Raw genomic sequence first — 19,900 nt, forward strand, 5'->3', positions numbered from 1 at the left:
ACGAATATCTACGTGCACTCGGAAAGCTTCCCCGTCAGCTTCCTTGCAGGCGGTTTCCTGCATGGTGGTCAGCTTCACAACTAGTCTCTTGAGAAGTAATCGACGCCATATTCCCTCGTGCGTCTTACATTTGTCGATGTCTCGGAGCTTGCTGAACGCTGTGGAAAGAATAAAATCGGCATCACTCATCCTGCTTGGTACGTAGCACCCTCTGCTTACCGGAATGACACTGGAATCAGAGAAACAGGAAGAGCAGTCCAGCCCGTGCAGGAACAGAGAACAGAATGATGCTGTGTAAGGGTAACGCAGTTTTCTGTTGGCCTACCCTCTTTCCACCGCGTTCCTTGAACCCACTTTCCCAGAAGGAGGCACCAGAAAGGTGAAGTGGGCAGTGACCTCGACACGGACGCACGTGTCAAAAGCGCGGCTGCAGTAGAAAGGGGAGAACCACACACACAAAAAAAATAAGGAAGGCAGGGGGGATAAACAGGTCGCACGTGGTTATTTACCGTGCATATTCGAACGCGAGAGAGCAGAAAATGGGAAAGGAATGGTAAGAGGGGAGGAAAAAAATAAACGATGCGTATTCTAAAATACAGCAGCGTTTACAGCGAAATATTGCGATCCAAGGGGTCAGTGACCTGTGCCGTCACATGAGTTGTCTTCAAGAACCTTGAGCAATGGTTTTGTCTGTACATCTTTACACTTTTGGCGTCCGTTTGCTTTCACGCATATAAGCGAGAATTCTTATAAGACCGTCACCTTGGAAAACATAAACCAGTACGTTAAGCGCTTGGTCCTTGCAGCCAATTTTTCCTTAATCAATTATGGCTGCTCGTCCTAGCAGTGACGAATTTCATTTCATATCTTTTCGAGCTGCTTGTGCGCACGACCAGTCACTTTGTTTTTATTTTCGTGAGGTAGTGGTACTAAGAGCAAATCTTTTTTTACATATTTCAGAGTTGCTCGTACTAAGAGCCACTCATTTAGGTGCAATTTTTTGGTGAGCTTCTGGTACTAGCTGTCTATCTTTGTTGCATAATTTTTAAGTGGCTGGTACTAGCAGATACTCATTTACTTGTAATTTTTTTAGTTGCTGGTAGTAACCAGCAATCCTTTTTATAAGAATTAATTGCCGCTGGTACTCCTATTCCACACATTTCTAAATATTATGAGATCCTGTCACATACAGTAAAACTTTCTGACACAAGAATTTAACTTTTTGTATACACAGAAAATAAGTTGCTTTCAAGGTTTTTTCAGCTGCTCGGGTAATATTTTAGCGACAGTCACACATAGAGACGTCATATTTGCAGTGAGTACAAAACGTGATTGAAAGCGCAGTTTCATTACGTTCACTTTAAGGACCATAGGGTCGGACACTGAAGGTCAGGCTACTATAGTATTTAACATTCTGTAATAGCGTGACCTTGAGTGCCCGGCCATACTGTGTGTGACGTTTAGTGTGTGTTCAAATTTTTAATCTTAGGATTATCACGTTGCTCCTTCGTTCCTGTATCCGACCCTTCTTCCTATCTTTCATTTGCGTGTTTCTATCACCTCCTTTCTGAAGATTAGGCAGGCGTTGTGTCCCTTCCGGTGGTAGTTGCCAGAATCCTCCTTGCTTCCCCTTTCCGGTTTATTGAATACAAGTTTCCAAAAAATGAAAAATAAGAATTATGGTATGCTGAGGCGGTCGTTATGCAATCTGGATGGTACATCAACGCTAAGTTCACTTGCCACAAACACGTCAACTGTGGCTGTGTAGTATGCTTTGTTGAAAACGAAGCCTTTATTGAGACGAGGATATTTACAAACAATACGTCGAAAACACTAGATACAAGAAAACGCGCGATAAAAGAAGGAATAGACTGTATCTGGCAGACTGCACCGCAAATGAAAAAAATTCCTCAATGGAACACTTAGATGTAACAAACTAATGGAAACTTGCCTTGTGTACACAGATGCGCACGCAAAAATATTAAAATTTGCTGAAATTTCAATATCGTGTATACACTGCAGAGTGGTACACAACACATGCAGCTGCAGGAGTTATTTCCACAATGAGCAAAATACGAGAAAACGGCGCTTGTTAAGCGTCCTATATCGGTGTTACTGGGCAATGATGGTAATAATGAAAAGAAATAGCCCGAACTGAACACAGGAACGCAAGTTGCTCATAAGGCATTACTAAGGCGGTGAGGATATAAAAGACGTTGCGCTAGACTCAATGAATTGGCTCAGTCATCCAGGAACTCGATATCAGGTTCCGGTCCAAGCTCCTCGTCCAGGGCGTCCATGTGAATCGTGCAGGTCGGAAGTGCGGCGATAAACTCCAGAGCACGCTCCTCCCTCCACCGAAGCTCAGCCGAACTCTGGCGACGCTTCCCATCCCTTTCCTCGACCTCTTCCCCAACACGCTTCCGCTTTTGTCCCCGTTGAGGAATATCTACGTGCACTCGGAAAGCTTCCCCGTCAGCTTCCTTGCAGGCGGTTTCCTGCATGGCGGTCAGCTTCACAACTAGTCTCTTGAGAAGTAATCGACGCCATATTCCCTCGTGCCTCTTACATTTGTCTATGTCTCGGAGCTTGCTGAACGCTGTGGAAAGAATAAAATCGGCATCACTCATCCTGCTTGGTACGTAGCACCCTCTGCTTACCCGAATGACACTGGAATCAGAGAAACAGGAAGAGCAGTCCAGCCCGTGGAGGAACAGAGAACAGAATGATGCTGTGTAAGGGTAACGCAGTTTTCTGTTGGCCTACCCTCTTTCCACCGCGTTCCTTGAACCCACTTTCCCAGAAGGAGGCACTAGAAAGGTGAAGTGGGCAGTGACCTCGACACGGACGCACGTGTCAAAAGCGCGGCTGCAGTAGAAAGGGGAGAACCACACACACACAAAAAAATAAGGAAGGCAGGGGGGATAAACAGGTCGCACGTGGTTATTTACCGTGCATATTCGAACGCGAGAGAGCAGAAAATGGGAAAGGAATGGTAAGAGGGGAGGAAAAAAATAAACGATGCGTATTCTAAAATACAGCAGCGTTTACAGCGAAATATTGCGATCCAAGGGGTCAGTGACCTGTGCCGTCACATGAGTTGTCTTCAAGAACCTTGAGCAATGGTTTTGTCTGTACATCTTTACACTTTTGGCGTCCGTTTGCTTTCACGCATATAAGCGAGAATTCTTATAAGACCGTCACCTTGGAAAACATAAACCAGTACGTTAAGCGCTTGGTCCTTGCAGCCAATTTTTCCTTAATCAATTATGGCTGCTCGTCCTAGCAGTGACGAATTTCATTTCATATCTTTTCGAGCTGCTTGTGCTCACGACCAGTCACTTTGTTTTTATTTTCGGGAGGTAGTGGTACTAAGAGCAAATCTTTTTTTTTACATATTTCAGAGTTGCTCGTACTAAGAGCTACTCATTTAGGTGCAATTTTTTGGTGAGCTTCTGGTACTAGCTGTCTATCTTTGTTGCATAATTTTTGAGTGGCTGGTACTAGCAGATACTCATTTAGTTGTAATTTTTTTAGTTGCTGGTAGTAACCAGCAATCCTTTTTATAAGAATTAATTGCTGCTGGTACTCCTATTCCACACATTTCTAAATATAATGAGATCCTGTCACATACAGTAAAGCTCTCTGATCAATCAATGTAACTTTTTGTATATACAGAAAATAAATTGCTTTCAAGGTTATTTCAGCTGCTCGAGTAATATTTTAGCGACACTCACACATAGAGACGTCATATTTGCAGTGAGTACAAAACGTGATTGAAAGCGCAGTTTCATTACGTTCCCTTTAAGGACCGTAGGTTCGGACACTGAAGGTGAGGCTACTATAGTATTTAACATTCTGTAATAGCGTGACCTTGAGTGCCCGGCCATACTGTGTGTGACGTTTAGTGTGTGTTCAAATTTTTAATCTTAGGATTATCACGTTGCTCCTTCGTTCCTGTATCCTACACTTCTTCCTATCTTCCATTTGCGTGTTTCTGTCACCTCCTTTCTGAAGATTAGGCAGGAGTTGTGTCCCTTCCTGTGGTAGTTGCCAGAATCCTCCTTGCTTCCCCTTTCCGGTTTATTGAATACAAGTTTCCAAAAAATGAAAAATAAGAATAATGGTATGCTGAGGCGGTCGTTATGCAATCTAGATGGTACATCAACGCTAAGTTCACTTGCCACAAACACGTCAACTGTGGCTGTGTAGTATGCTTTGTTGAAAACGAAGCCTTTATTGAGACGAGGATATTTACAAACAATACGTCGAAAACACTAGATACAAGAAATCGCGCGATAAAAGAAGGTATAGACTGTATCTGGCAGACTGCACCGCAAATGAAAAAAATTCCTCAATGGAACACTTAGATGTAACAAACTAATGCAAACTTGCCTTGTGTACACAGATGCGCAAGCAAAAATATTGAAATTTGCTGAAATTTCAATATCGTGTATACACTGCAGAGTTGTACACAACACATGCAGCTGCAGGAGTTATTTCCACAATAAGCAAAATACGAGAAAACGGCGCTTGTTAAGCGTCCTATATCGGTGTTACTGGGCAATGATGGTAATAATGAAAAGAAATAGCCCGAACTGAACACAGGAACGCGAATTGCGCATAAGGCATTACTAAGGCGGTGAGGATATAAAAGACGTTGCGCTAGACTCAATGAATTGGCTCAGTCATCCAGGAACTCGATATCAGGTTCCGGTCCAAGCTCCTCGTCCAGGGCGTCCATGTCAATCGTGCAGGTCGGAAGTGCGGCGATAAACTCGCGAGCACGTTCCTCCCTCCACCGAAGCTCAGCCGAACTCTGGCGACGCTTCCCATCCCTTTCCTCGACCTCTTCCCCAACACGCTTCCGCTTTTATCCCCGTTGAGGAATATCTACGTGCACTCGGAAAGCTTCCCCGTCAGCTTCCTTGCAGGCGGTTTCCTGCATGACGGTCAGCTTCACAACTAGTCTCTTGAGAAGTAATCGACGCCATATTCCCTCGTGCCTCTTACATTTGTCTATGTCTCGGAGCTTGGTGAACCCTGTGGAAAGAATAAAATCGGCATCACTCATCCTGCTTTGTAGGTAGCACCCTCTGCTTAGCCGAATGACACTGGAATCAGAGAAACAGGAAGAGCAGTCCAGCCCGTGCAGGAACAGAGAACAGAATGATGCTGTGTAAGGGCAACGCAGTTTTCTGTTGGCCTACCCTCTTTCCACCGCGTTCCTTGAACCCACTTTCCCAGAAGGAGGCACTAGAAAGGTGAAGTGGGCAGTGACCTCGACACGGACGCACGTGTCAAAAGCGCGGCTGCAGTAGAAAGGGGAGAACCACACACACACAAAAAAGAAAGGCGGGGGCACAAATAGGTCGCACGTGGTTATTTACCGTGCATATTCGAACGCGAGAGAGCAGAAAATGGGAAAGGAAAGGTAAGAGGGGAGGGAAAAAATAAACGATGCGTATTCTAAAATACAGCAGCGTTTACAGCGAAATATTGCGATCCAAGGGGTCAGTGACGTGTGCCGTCACATGAGTTGTCTTCAAGAACCTTGAGCAATGGTTTCTTCTTTACATCTTTACACTTTTGGCGTCCGTTTGCTTTCACGCATATAAGCGAGAATTCTTATAAGACCGTCATCTTGGAAAACATAAACCAGTAGGTTAAGCGCTTTTTCTTTGCAGCGAATTTTTCCCTAATCAATTATGGCTGCTCGTCCTAGCAGCGACGAATTTCGTTTCATATCTTTTCGACCTGCTTGTACTCACGACCAGTCACTTTGTTTTTATTTTCGTGAGGTACTGCTACTAGGAGCAAATCTCCTTTTTTTTTACATATTTCAGAGTTGGTCGTACTAAGAGCTACTCATTTAGGTGCTATTTTTTGGTGAGCTTCTGGTACTAGCTGTCTATCTTTCTTGCATAATTTTTGAGTGGCTGGTACTAGCAGATACTCATTTAGTTGTAATTTTTTTAGTTGCTGGTAGTAACCAGCAATCCTTTTTATAAGAATTAATTGCTGCTGGTACTCCTATTCCACACATTTCTAAATATAATGAGATCCTGTCACATACAGTAAAGCTCTCTGATCAATCAATGTAACTTTTTGTATATACAGAAAATAAATTGCTTTCAAGGTTATTTCAGCTGCTCGAGTAATATTTTAGCGACACTCACACATAGAGACGTCATATTTGCAGTGAGTACAAAACGTGATTGAAAGCGCAGTTTCATTACGTTCCCTTTAAGGACCGTAGGTTCGGACACTGAAGGTGAGGCTACTATAGTATTTAACATTCTGTAATAGCGTGACCTTGAGTGCCCGGCCATACTGTGTGTGACGTTTAGTGTGTGTTCAAATTTTTAATCTTAGGATTATCACGTTGCTCCTTCGTTCCTGTATCCTACACTTCTTCCTATCTTCCATTTGCGTGTTTCTGTCACCTCCTTTCTGAAGATTAGGCAGGAGTTGTGTCCCTTCCTGTGGTAGTTGCCAGAATCCTCCTTGCTTCCCCTTTCCGGTTTATTGAATACAAGTTTCCAAAAAATGAAAAATAAGAATAATGGTATGCTGAGGCGGTCGTTATGCAATCTAGATGGTACATCAACGCTAAGTTCACTTGCCACAAACACGTCAACTGTGGCTGTGTAGTATGCTTTGTTGAAAACGAAGCCTTTATTGAGACGAGGATATTTACAAACAATACGTCGAAAACACTAGATACAAGAAATCGCGCGATAAAAGAAGGTATAGACTGTATCTGGCAGACTGCACCGCAAATGAAAAAAATTCCTCAATGGAACACTTAGATGTAACAAACTAATGCAAACTTGCCTTGTGTACACAGATGCGCAAGCAAAAATATTGAAATTTGCTGAAATTTCAATATCGTGTATACACTGCAGAGTTGTACACAACACATGCAGCTGCAGGAGTTATTTCCACAATAAGCAAAATACGAGAAAACGGCGCTTGTTAAGCGTCCTATATCGGTGTTACTGGGCAATGATGGTAATAATGAAAAGAAATAGCCCGAACTGAACACAGGAACGCGAATTGCGCATAAGGCATTACTAAGGCGGTGAGGATATAAAAGACGTTGCGCTAGACTCAATGAATTGGCTCAGTCATCCAGGAACTCGATATCAGGTTCCGGTCCAAGCTCCTCGTCCAGGGCGTCCATGTCAATCGTGCAGGTCGGAAGTGCGGCGATAAACTCGCGAGCACGTTCCTCCCTCCACCGAAGCTCAGCCGAACTCTGGCGACGCTTCCCATCCCTTTCCTCGACCTCTTCCCCAACACGCTTCCGCTTTTATCCCCGTTGAGGAATATCTACGTGCACTCGGAAAGCTTCCCCGTCAGCTTCCTTGCAGGCGGTTTCCTGCATGACGGTCAGCTTCACAACTAGTCTCTTGAGAAGTAATCGACGCCATATTCCCTCGTGCCTCTTACATTTGTCTATGTCTCGGAGCTTGGTGAACCCTGTGGAAAGAATAAAATCGGCATCACTCATCCTGCTTTGTAGGTAGCACCCTCTGCTTAGCCGAATGACACTGGAATCAGAGAAACAGGAAGAGCAGTCCAGCCCGTGCAGGAACAGAGAACAGAATGATGCTGTGTAAGGGTAACGCAGTTTTCTGTTGGCCTACCCTCTTTCCACCGCGTTCCTTGAACCCACTTTCCCAGAAGGAGGCACTAGAAAGGTGAAGTGGGCAGTGACCTCGACACGGACGCACGTGTCAAAAGCGCGGCTGCAGTAGAAAGGGGAGAACCACACACACACAAAAAAGAAAGGCGGGGGCACAAATAGGTCGCACGTGGTTATTTACCGTGCATATTCGAACGCGAGAGAGCAGAAAATGGGAAAGGAAAGGTAAGAGGGGAGGGAAAAAATAAACGATGCGTATTCTAAAATACAGCAGCGTTTACAGCGAAATATTGCGATCCAAGGGGTCAGTGACGTGTGCCGTCACATGAGTTGTCTTCAAGAACCTTGAGCAATGGTTTCTTCTTTACATCTTTACACTTTTGGCGTCCGTTTGCTTTCACGCATATAAGCGAGAATTCTTATAAGACCGTCATCTTGGAAAACATAAACCAGTAGGTTAAGCGCTTTTTCTTTGCAGCGAATTTTTCCCTAATCAATTATGGCTGCTCGTCCTAGCAGCGACGAATTTCGTTTCATATCTTTTCGACCTGCTTGTACTCACGACCAGTCACTTTGTTTTTATTTTCGTGAGGTACTGCTACTAGGAGCAAATCTCCTTTTTTTTTACATATTTCAGAGTTGGTCGTACTAAGAGCTACTCATTTAGGTGCTATTTTTTGGTGAGCTTCTGGTACTAGCTGTCTATCTTTCTTGCATAATTTTTGAGTGGCTGGTACTAGCAGATACTCATTTACTTGTAATTTTTTTAGTTGCTGGTAGTAACCAGCAATCCTTTTTATAAGAATTATTTGCTGCTGGTACTCCTATTCCACACATTTCTAAATATTATGAGATCCTGTCACATACAGTAAAGCTCTCTGACACAACAATTTAACTTTTTGTATATACAGAAAATAAATTGCTTTCAAGGTTTTTTCAGCTGCTCGAGTAATATTTTAGCGACACTCACACATAGAGACGTCATATTTGCAGTGAGTACAAAACGTGATTGAAAGCGCAGTTTCATTACGTTTCCTTTAAGGACCGTAGGGTCGGACATCTGAAGGTCAGGCTACTATAGTATTTAACATTCTGTAATAGCGTGACCTTGAGTGCCCGGCCATACTGTGTGTGACGTTTAGTGTGTGTTCAAATTTTTAATCTTAGGATTATCACGTTGCTCCTTCGTTCCTGTATCCGACCCTTCTTCCTATCTTTCATTTGCGTGTTTCTGTCACCTCCTTTCTGAAGATTAGGCAGGCGTTGTGTCCCTTCCGGTGGTAGTTGCCAGAATCCTCCTTGCTTCCCCTTTCCGGTCTATTGAATACACGTTTTCAAAAAATGAAAAATAAGAATAATGGTATGCTGAGGCGGTCCTTATGAAATCTGGATGGTACATCAACGCTAAATTCACTTGCCACAAACACGTCAACTGTGGCTGCGTAGTATGCGTTGTTGAAAACGAAGCCTTTATTGAGACGAGGATATTTACAAACAATACGTCGAAAACACTAGATACAAGAAAACGCGCGATAAAAGAAGGAATAGACTGTATCTGGCAGACTGCACCGCAAATGAAATAAAATGCCTCAATGGAACACTTAGATGTAACAAACCAATGGAAACTTGCCTTGTGTACACAGATGCGCACGCAAAAATATTGAAATTTGCTGAAATTTCAATATCGTGTATACACTGCAGAGTTGTACACAACACATGCAGCTGCAGGAGTTATTTCCACAATGAGCAAAATACGAGAAAACGGCGCTTGTTAAGCGTCCCATATCGGTGTTACAGGGCAATGATGGCAATAATGAAAAGAAATAGCCCGGACTGAACACAGGAACGCAAGTTGCTCATAAGGCATTACTAAGGCGGTGGTGATATAAAAGACGTTGCGCTAGACTCAATGAATTGGCTCAGTCATCCAGGAACTCGATATCAGGTTCCGGTCCAAGCTCCTCGTCCAGGGCGTCCATGTCAATCGTGCAGGGCGGAAGTGCGGCGATAAACTCCCGAGCACGTTCCTCCCTCCACCGAAGCTCAGCCGAACTCTGGCGACGCTTCCCATCCCTTTCCTCGACCTCTTCCCCAACACGCTTCCGCTTTTGTCCCCGTTGACGAATATCTACGTGCACTCGGAAAGCTTCCCCGTCAGCTTCCTTGCAGGCGGTTTCCTGCATGGTGGTCAGCTTCACAACTAGTCTCTTGAGAAGTAATCGACGCCATATTCCCTCGTACGTCTTACATTTGTCGATGTCTCGGAGCTTGCTGAACGCTGTGGAAAGAATAAAATCGGCATCACTCATCCTGCTTGGTACGTAGCACCCTCTGCTTACCCGAATGACACTGGAATCAGAGAAACAGGAAGAGCAGTCCAGCCCGTGCAGGAACAGAGAACAGAATGATGCTGTGTAAGGGTAAGGCAGTTTTCTTTTGGCCTACCCTCTTACCACCGCGTTCCTTGAACCCACTTTCCCAGAAGGAGGCACTAGAAAGGTGAAATGGGCAGTGACCTCGACACGGACGCACGTGTCAAAAGCGCGGCTGCAGTAGAAAGGGGAGAACCACACACACAAAAAAAAAGGAAGGCAGGGGGGACAAACAGGTCGCACGTGGTTATTTACCGTACATATTCGAACGCGAGAGAGCAGAAAATGGGAAAGGAAAGGTAAGAGGGGAGGGAAAAAATAAACGATGCGTATTCTAAAATACAGCAGCGTTTACAGCGAAATATTGCGATCCAAGGGGTCAGTGACGTGTGCCGTCACATGAGTTGTCTTCAAGAACCTTGAGCAATGGTTTTGTCTGTACATCTTTACACTTTTGGCGTCCGTTTGCTTTCACGCATATAAGCGAGAATTCTTATAAGACAGTCACCTTGGAAAACATAAACCAGTACGTTAAGCGCTTGGTCCTTGCAGCCAATTTTTCCTTAATCAATTATGGCTGCTCGTCCTAGCAGTGACGAATTTCATTTCATATCTTTTCGAGCTGCTTGTGCTCACGACCAGTCACTTTGTTTTTATTTTCGTGAGGTAGTGGTACTAAGAGCAAATCTCCTTTTTTTACATATTTCTGAGTTGCTCGTACTAAGAGCCACTCATTTAGGTGCAATTTTTTGGTGAGCTTCTGGTACTAGCTGTCTATCTTTGTTGCATAATCTTTAAGTGGCTGGTACTAGCAGATACTCATTTACTTGTAATTTTTTTAGTTGCTGGTAGTAACCAGCAATCCTTTTTATCAGAATTAATTGCCGCAGGTACTCCTATTCCACACATTTCTAAATATTATGAGATCCTGTCACATACAGTAAAACTCTCTGACACAAGAATTTAACTTTTTGTATACACAGAAAATAAGTTGCTTTCAAGGTTTTTTCAGCTGCTCGGGTAATATTTTAGCGACAGTCACACATAGAGACGTCATATTTGCAGTGAGTACAAAACGTGATTGAAAGCGCAGTTTCATTACGTTCCCTTTAAGGACCGTAGGGTCGGACACTGAAGGTCAGGCTACTATAGTATTTAACATTCTGTAATAGCGTGACCTTGAGTGCCCGGCCATACTGTGTGTGACGTTTAGTGTGTGTTCAAATTTTTAATCTTAGGATTATCACGTTGCTCCTTCGTTCCTGTATCCGACCCTTCTTCCTATCTTTCATTTGCGTGTTTCTGTCACCTCCTTTCTGAAGATTTGGCAGGCGTTGTGTCCCTTCCGGTGGTAGTTGCCAGAATCCTCCTTGCTTCCCCTTTCCGGTTTATTGAATACAAGTTTCCAAAAAATGAAAAATAAGAATAATGGTATGCTGAGGCGGTCTTTATGAAATCTGGATGGTACATTACCGCTAAATTTACTTGCCGCAAACACGTCAACTGTGGCTGTGTAGTATGCTTTGTTGAAAATGAAGCCTTTATTGAGACGAGGATATTTACAAACAATACGTCGAAAACACTAGATACAAGAAAACGCGCGATGAAAGAAGCAATAGACTGTATCTGGCAGACTGCACCGCAAATGAAATAAAATGCCTCAATGGAAGACCTAAATGTAACAAATTAATGGAAACTTGCCTTGTGTACACAGATGCGCACGCAAAAATATTGAAATTTGCTGAAATTTCAATATCGTGTATACACTGCAGAGTTGTACACAACACATGCAGCTGCAGGAGTTATTTCTACAAAGAGCAAAATACGAGAAAACCGCGCTTGTGAAGCGTCCTATATCGGTGTTACTGGGCAGTGATGGCAATAATGAAAAGAAATAGCCCGGACTGAACACAGGAACGCCAATTGCGCATAAGGCATTACTAAGGCGGTGAGGATATAAAAGACGTTGCGCTAGAGTCAATGAATTGGCTCAGTCATCCAGGAACTCGATATTCGGTTCCGGTCCAAGCTCCTCGTTCAGGGCGTCCATGTCAATCGTGCAGGGCGGAAGTGCGGCGATAAACTCCCGAGCACGTTCCTCCCTCCACCGAAGCTCAGCCGAACTCTGGCGACGCTTCCCATCCCTTTCCCCGACCTCTTCCCCAACACGCTTCCGCTTTTGTCCCCGTTGACGAATATCTACGTGCACTCGGAAAGCTTCCCCGTCAGCTTCCTTGCAGGCGGTTTCCTGCATGGTGGTCAGCTTCACAACTAGTCTCTTGAGAAGTAATCGACGCCATATTCCCTCGTGCCTCTTACATTTGTCGATGTCTCGGAGCTTGCTGAACGCTGTGGAAAGAATAAAATCGGCATCACTCATCCTGCTTGGTACGTAGCACCCTCTGCTTACCCGAATGACACTGGAATAAGAAAAACAGGAAGAGCAGTCCAGCCCGTGCAGGAACAGAGAACAGAATGATGCGGTGTAAGGGTAACGCAGTTTTCTGTTGGCCTACGCTCTTTCAACCGCGTTCCTTGAACCAACTTTCCCAGAAGGAGGCACTAGAAAGGTGAAGTGGGCAGTGACCTCGACACGGACGCACGTGTCAAAAGCGCGGCTGCAGTAGAAAGGGGAGAACCACACACACAAAAAAAGGAAGGCAGGGGGGACAAACAGGTCGCACGTGGTTATTTACCGTGCATATTCGAACGCGAGAGAGCAGAAAATGGGAAAGGAATGGTAAGAGGGGAGGAAAAAAATAAACGATGCGTATTCTAAAATACATGCAGCGTTTACAGCGAAATATTGCGATCCATGGGGTCAGCGACGTGGGCGGTCACATGAGTTGTCTTCAAGAACCTTGAGCAATGGTTTTGTATGTACATCGTTACACTTTTGGCGTCCGTTTGCTTTCTCGCATATAAGCGAGAATTCATATAAGCCCGTCATCTTGGCAAACATAAACCAGTACGTTAAGCGCTTGGTCCTTGCAACCAATTTTTCCCTAATCAATTATGGCTGCTCGTCCTAGCAGCGACGAATTTCGTTTCATATGTTTTCGAGCTGCTTGTACTCGCGACCAGTCACATTGTTTTTATTTTCGTGAGTTACTGCTACTAACAGCAAATCTCCTTTTTCTTTTACAAATTTCTGAGTTGCTCGTACTAAGAGCCACTCATTTAGGTGCAATTTTTTGGTGAGCTTCTGGTACTAGCTGTCTATCTTTGTTGCATAATTTTTGAGAGGCTGGTACTAGGAGATACTCGATTAGTTGTAATTTTTTTAGTTGCTGGTAGTAACCAGCAATCCTTTTTATAAGAATTAATTGCTGCTGGTACTCCTATTCCACACATGTCTAAATATTATGAGATCCTGTCACATACAGTAAACTCACTGACACAACAATTAACTTTTTGTAAATACACAAACTAAATTGCTTTCAAGGTTTTTCAGCTGCTCGGGTAATATTTTAGCGACAGTCACACGTAGACACGTCCTATTTGCAGTGAGTACAAAACGTGATTGAAAGCGCAGTTTCGTTACGTTCCCTTTTAGGACCGTAGGGTCGGACACTGAAAGTCAGGCTACTATAGTATTTAACATTGTGTATTAGCGTGACTTTGAGTGTCCGGCCCTACTGTGTGTGACGTTTAGTGTGTGTTCAAATTTATAATCTTAGGCTTATCACGTTGCTCTTTCGTTCCTGTATCCTACCCTTCTTGCTATCTTCCATTTGCGTGTTTCTGTCACCTCCTTTCTGAAGATTAGGCAGGCGTTGTGTCCCGTCCGGTGGTAGTTGCCAGAATCCTCCTCGTTTCCCCTTTCCGGTTTATTGAATACACGTTTTCAAAAAATGAAAAATAACAATAATGGTATGCTGAGGCGGTCGTTATGAAATCTGGATTGTATATTAGCGCTAAGTTTACTTGCCACAAACACGTCAACTGCGGCTGTGTAGTATGCTTTCTTGAAAACGAAGCCTTGATTGGGGGTGGGAGACGAGGATATTTACAAACAATACGTCGAAAACACTAGATACAAGAAAACGCGCGATAAAAGTAGGAATAGACTGTAGCTGGCAGGCTGCACCGCAAATGAAATAAAATGCCTCAATGGAACAATTAAATGTAACAAATTAATGGAAGCTTGCATTGTGTGCACTGATGCGCACGCAAAAATATTGAAATTTGCTGAAATTTCAATATCGTGTATACACTGCAGAGTTGTGCGCAACACATGCAGCACCCGCCGTGGTTGCTCAGTGGCTATGGTGTTGTGCTGCTGAGCACGAGGTCGCGGGATCGAATCCCGGCCACGGCGGCCGCATTTCTATGGAGGCGAAATGCGAAAACACCCGTGTGCTTAGATTTAGGTGCACGTTAAAGAACCCCAGGTGGTCAAAATTTCTGGAGTCCTCCACTACGGCATGCCTCATAATCAGAAAGTGGTTTTGGCACGTAAAATCCCAAATATTAAACACATGCAGCTGCAGCAGTTCTTTCCACAATGAACAAAATACGAGAAAACGGCGCTTGTTAAGGGTCCTATATCGGTGTTACTGGCCAATGATAGCAATAATGAAAAGAAATTGCCCGGACTGAACACAGGAACGCAAATTGCTCATAAGGGATTACTAAGGCGGTGAGGATATTAAAGACGTTGCGCTAGACTCAATGAATTGGCTCAGTCGTCCAGGAACTCGATATCAGGTTCCGGTCCAAGCTCCTCGTCCAGGGCGTCCATGTCAGTCGTGCAGGGCCCCCGCAGGGGCGTCTGCGTCAGCAGGCGTTAGGTGTGTTGCGACACCACGTACCCGAGCACACGAGGGTTGGACCCTCCCGCGTGTAGCGGTGCGCGGCTTAGCCGTGTCTGGGGAAAGGGGGATCCTGGAGGGTGAGCCGATGCCGGGTGTTCGGACCTTTAAGGCCCCCCGGCGGAGACACCACACCTCTTTGGCCTCTACTTCACGTAGACGGCGCCCCAGGACTGACCTACCCGGGGGAAATCGGCAGTCGCCTTTTCCTGTCTCTCTCTTCCTACAACCTTCGTCTTTTCCTCACTTTCCACCTTTCCTGTCTCCTGCTCTTTTTTATTTACTTCCTTCTTTTTGGTGGCAAGGGTTAACCCTGTGTGGCTATCCAACCTTGGGTACACCATATTTGGTTATAGTGGTGGCGTACGACTGGCGTCGTGCAGACTTGTATGCAAGCTCTGCCGCGTCCCCTCGTTGGGCTCCGTGGTGACCGGTCGGCGCTGCTGCTGAATTTTCTATATTTTCATGGAAACTGCTTTCCTCAAACTTCCTGATCGCCCTCAGAAACGGGGCCTCACCGAAGATCTCTTTCAAATTTTCGGACGACAAGTCCACAACTTCCCCCGATTCCTCGTGATTCACTCAGAAAAGCGAGACAAACTAGTGCGTAACATTTCACCGTTCCTTATTTCGAAGTGTTTGACTGATGTTTTTGGAACAGGATATAAGACGTCGAGAATGACAAGTGGTGATCTCCTCTTGGAGCTCCACGATCAGAAGCCGTACGAGAAACTGCCGAAACTTGTGTCATTTGGGGAGACCCAAGTAACAGTAACCCCGCACCGTACCATGAACACCACTCGCGGCGTCATCTCGGACGATGACTTGCTAGAGCTCACTGAAGCTGAACTCTTCGAGGGCTTCAGTGAACAGAATGTCATAAATGTTAAGCGAATTAAGATGAGGCGAGACGGTAAAGAGATCAAGACGAAACACCTTATACTCACTTTTTGTTCAAGTGTCCTCCCCGAGTCCATCGATGCCGGTTATATCAAACTTCGTGTTAGGCCATACGTGCCCAATCCTCTTAGATGCTTTCAGTGCCAAAGGTTCGGCCACAGCTCACAGAACTGTCGAGGCCGGATGACTTGTGCCAAGTGTAGTGAAAACGAACACTCCTCTGAAACATGCCAGAATACCCCACACTGTGTCAACTGTGATGGCGAGCATGCAGCATACTCGCGGTCATGCCCGTCTTGGAAGAAAGAAAAAGAAATAGTTACAATCAAAGTAAAAGAAAATATCACCTTCAAAGAAGCACGCAGGCGGGTTGCATACCTTCCTTAGGCCAGCTTTGCCGAAGTGGCGCGTCAGGGGCAGCGTCACGACGGCCTCCGGCGGCTGTCCGATCCACAAACCGTGAGTCGGCAGTTACGCCATCTGCCCCCGCGGCGGTTGCAGCTAGCGCTGCTCCGTCAACCGAGGAGAAGGGACCATCGACCCCGAAGGTGGGCACAGCCGAGGCTGCTCCAACCCCCTCGGCCCCTTCCAGCGCTGGCAACAGCCGGCGCAGCCAAATCCCTCAGGGAGCCCCATCGACCTCCGGGCTGGTGGGCGCAGGGGTCTTGCCCTCCAAGGCGGGACTCCCCGTGAAAACCTCTCGCTCGCTAGAGCACGTGTCCGGAGCTTCACTAGAGGCAATGGACACAACACCTATCCTCAAGGCGCACCAAGCGCCTAAGGAGCGCCGAGGCTCCCTCGAACGCTCCAGAAAGCGCAGAACTCCCGTTACAGGGTCTCGAAAGGGCTCTGTAATTTAATCTCTGTAATTTACATAATCACTACTTCTGTTTCTGTACACACAGCACCTATTGACCTCCAATATGGATACAATAATCATACAATGGAACGTCAGAGGTCTTTTTAGGAACCTTGATGATGTTCAAGAGATTATCCACAAACACAATCCAATAGTGCTGTGTCTACAGGAAACACAGCTAAAATCACAACACACGAACTTCCTCCGACAGCATGTTACTTTTCGCAAAGATCGCGATGATGCAATCGCATCATCGGGCGGTGTTGCAATTGTAATTCAAAAGAGCATAGCGTGTCAACATTTACAGCTACGAACAGCCCTTGAAGCAGTGGCGGTTCGAGTTGTTTTGCTAAACAAACTTATCACTATTAGCTCGCTTTATATACCCCCACACTACAAACTAAGCAAACATGAATTTCAGTCCTTCATAGATGAATTGCCAGAACCTTATGTTGTTCTTGGGGATTTCAATGCACATAACTGCCTGTGGGGCGACTCTCGTGTTGACGCGCGAGGTCGTCTTGTCGAACAGTTCCTTTTCTCTTCTGGTGCGTGTCTGCTGAATAAGAAGGCACCCACATATTATTCTCTAGCAAACAGAACCTTTTCTTCAATAGATCTTAGTATAGTTTCCCCGTCCATACTGCCTGAACTCGAATGGGAAGTTACGAACAATCCTTACGGAAGCGACCACCTCGCTCTACTATTAAGAACACTTAAAGAAAACGAATATCCACCACAGGCTCCCAGGTGGAAGATTGACAGAGCAGACTGGGAGAAATTCCGAAACTTAACTAGTATCTCATGGGCTGACATGTCTCCGTTAGGAATTGATGCTGCTGTGGAGTTTTTCACAGCCTTCATAATAGATGCCGCATATAAATGCATATCACAAGTAAATGGCTTGGCATGTAAACGGCGTGTCCCGTGGTGGAACGACGATTATAGGATCGCTCGAAAGAATCAAAACAGGGCGTGGGGATTGCTGCGCGCCTCCCCCACTGCGGAGAATCTTATCAACTTTAAGAAAGTAAAATCATAGGGCAGGCGAACCCGCCGACAGGCTAGAAGAGAGAGCTGGCAGAAGTTTTTATCCGGTATCAAATCGTATACAGACGAGGCCAAAGTCTGGAACAGGGTTAATAGAATAAAAGGGCGTCAAATATATTCCCTTCCTTTGGTAAACACACAAGGTGAAACACTGAAAGATCAGGCAGACTCACTTGGGCAACACTTTGAGAGCGTGTCAAGTTCAAACCATTATTCGCAATCCTTTTTGAAATACAAACAAATAGAAGAATGTAAGCCAATAATACGAAAATCTAGACATAATGAACCTTATAACCGGCCTTTCAATATTGCTGAGTTGACAGCTGCCTTGAACACATGCAAAAGCACTGCACCGGGACCTGATAGAGTCATGTATGACATGATCAGAAACTTACATAGTGACACCAAACTTACACTACTCACGCTTTTCAACGCTATTTGGGCTACGGGATACCTCCCATCTACATGGAAAGAAGCGATTGTGGTCCCTGTTCTTAAGCAGGGTAAAGACCCGTCCTTGGCGGCAAGTTATCGTCCGATAGCTCGAAGAAGCTGGCTGTGTAAGATTTTTTAAGAAATGGTTAACCGTAGACTTGTACATTTCCTTGAACTCAGCAATATGCTCGATCCCTTTCAGTGTGGCTTTAGAGAAGGGCGGTCCACATTCGATCACATTGTGCACATTGAAGGAAATATCCGCCATGCATTTATACATAAACAGTATTTCCTATCGATCTCCCTTGACATGGAAAAAGCGCATGACATGGCATGGCGTTACGGGATCTTGCGAGACCTATCGGAAATGGGCATCCGTGGAAATATGCTGAACATAATTGAAAGCTATTTGTGAAACCGTACCTTCCGTGTAAAAGTCGGTAATGCACTATCACGTCCTTTTACCCAGAAAACTGGTGTACCCTAGGGAGGCGTGCTCAGCTGCACTCTCTTCATCGTTAAGATGAACACACTACGTGCTTCACTACCACCTGCCATTTTTTATTCCGTATACGTAGACGACATACATATAGGCTTCAAATCCTGCAACCTCACAGTATGCGAAAGACAGGTACAGCAGGGCTTAAACAAAGTGTCCAAATGGGCAGATCCAAACGGATTTAAGGTCAACCCGCACAAAAGTTCCTGTGTTTTCTTCGCAAGAAAGAGAGGCCTGGTCCCAGATCCTTGTGTAGAACTGGGCGGACAACAAATTCCTGTCAACAAAGAACACAAATTCCTTGGTGTTATTCTTGACTCCAGGCTCACTTTCATTCGTCACCTAAAACATCTTAAAGAAAAATGTCTTAGCACAATGAACTTACTTAAAATCCTATCCCACACAACGTGGGGTAGCGACAGACAGTGTTTATTGAATATTTACAAGAGCCTAGTTCGACCACGGTTAGATTATGGTGCCGTAGTATATCACTCTGCCGCACCGAGCGCGCTTAAGATGTTAGATCCCGTTCACCATCTGGGTATCCGTCAGGCCACTGGCGCATTTAGAACAAGCCCTGTTGAAAGTCTATATGTAGAGTCAGATGAGTGGCCACTCCATCTTCAGAGAACAAATATCAGCTTAACGTATTTTCTCAAGGTTCGCTCTAATAAGGAACATCCGTGTTTTGCAACTGTCAACGACTTGACGTGTGAAACACTTTTTCATAACAGACCCTCCATGAGACTTCCTTTTTCACTGCGTGCAAGAGAACTTAGCACGGGAATGCATGTCCCTGTTCTCGAACAACGCCTAATGCCTCCAGCTGAGCTAGTACCGCCCTGGGAGTGGCAACTGATAGAGTGTGACACATCCTTTATAGAGGTCACTAAACATGCGCCAGAGACACATATAAAAATGCACTTCTTGGAGCTCCAGTACAAGTACAAGCCATGGTCTGAGCTGACGTGCTCACATCGGCTCCGGATTTTATGACCAATTTTGCAGTGCTAATTATTTTTTACCGCGGTATAACTATTACCACTGTGTCTGTGAGAGTGCGGGTCATCAACCGGTACCGGTGGCTACCAAAGGTACGATTTTTCGCCAATTTCCCGGGACTTTCCGTGGAGGCCGGCGCCGTTCCAGTAAGCCTAATCGAACACCTTGGATCTGGCCATAGCCAGGCCCATCCTCTGCGAGGAAAGGCCGTCGTCTTCGGGCGGCGGCTATACAAACATGTCGACCGAGATGGAGACGTCCATTGTTCGGGACCCGGCGAATTCCGACGTTAGCCAGATGTGTGTTGAAACTCAAGGG

Source organism: Dermacentor variabilis, chromosome 9 (genome assembly GCF_050947875.1).
Source record: "Dermacentor variabilis isolate Ectoservices chromosome 9, ASM5094787v1, whole genome shotgun sequence".
Classification (NCBI taxonomy): Eukaryota; Metazoa; Arthropoda; class Arachnida; order Ixodida; family Ixodidae; genus Dermacentor; species Dermacentor variabilis.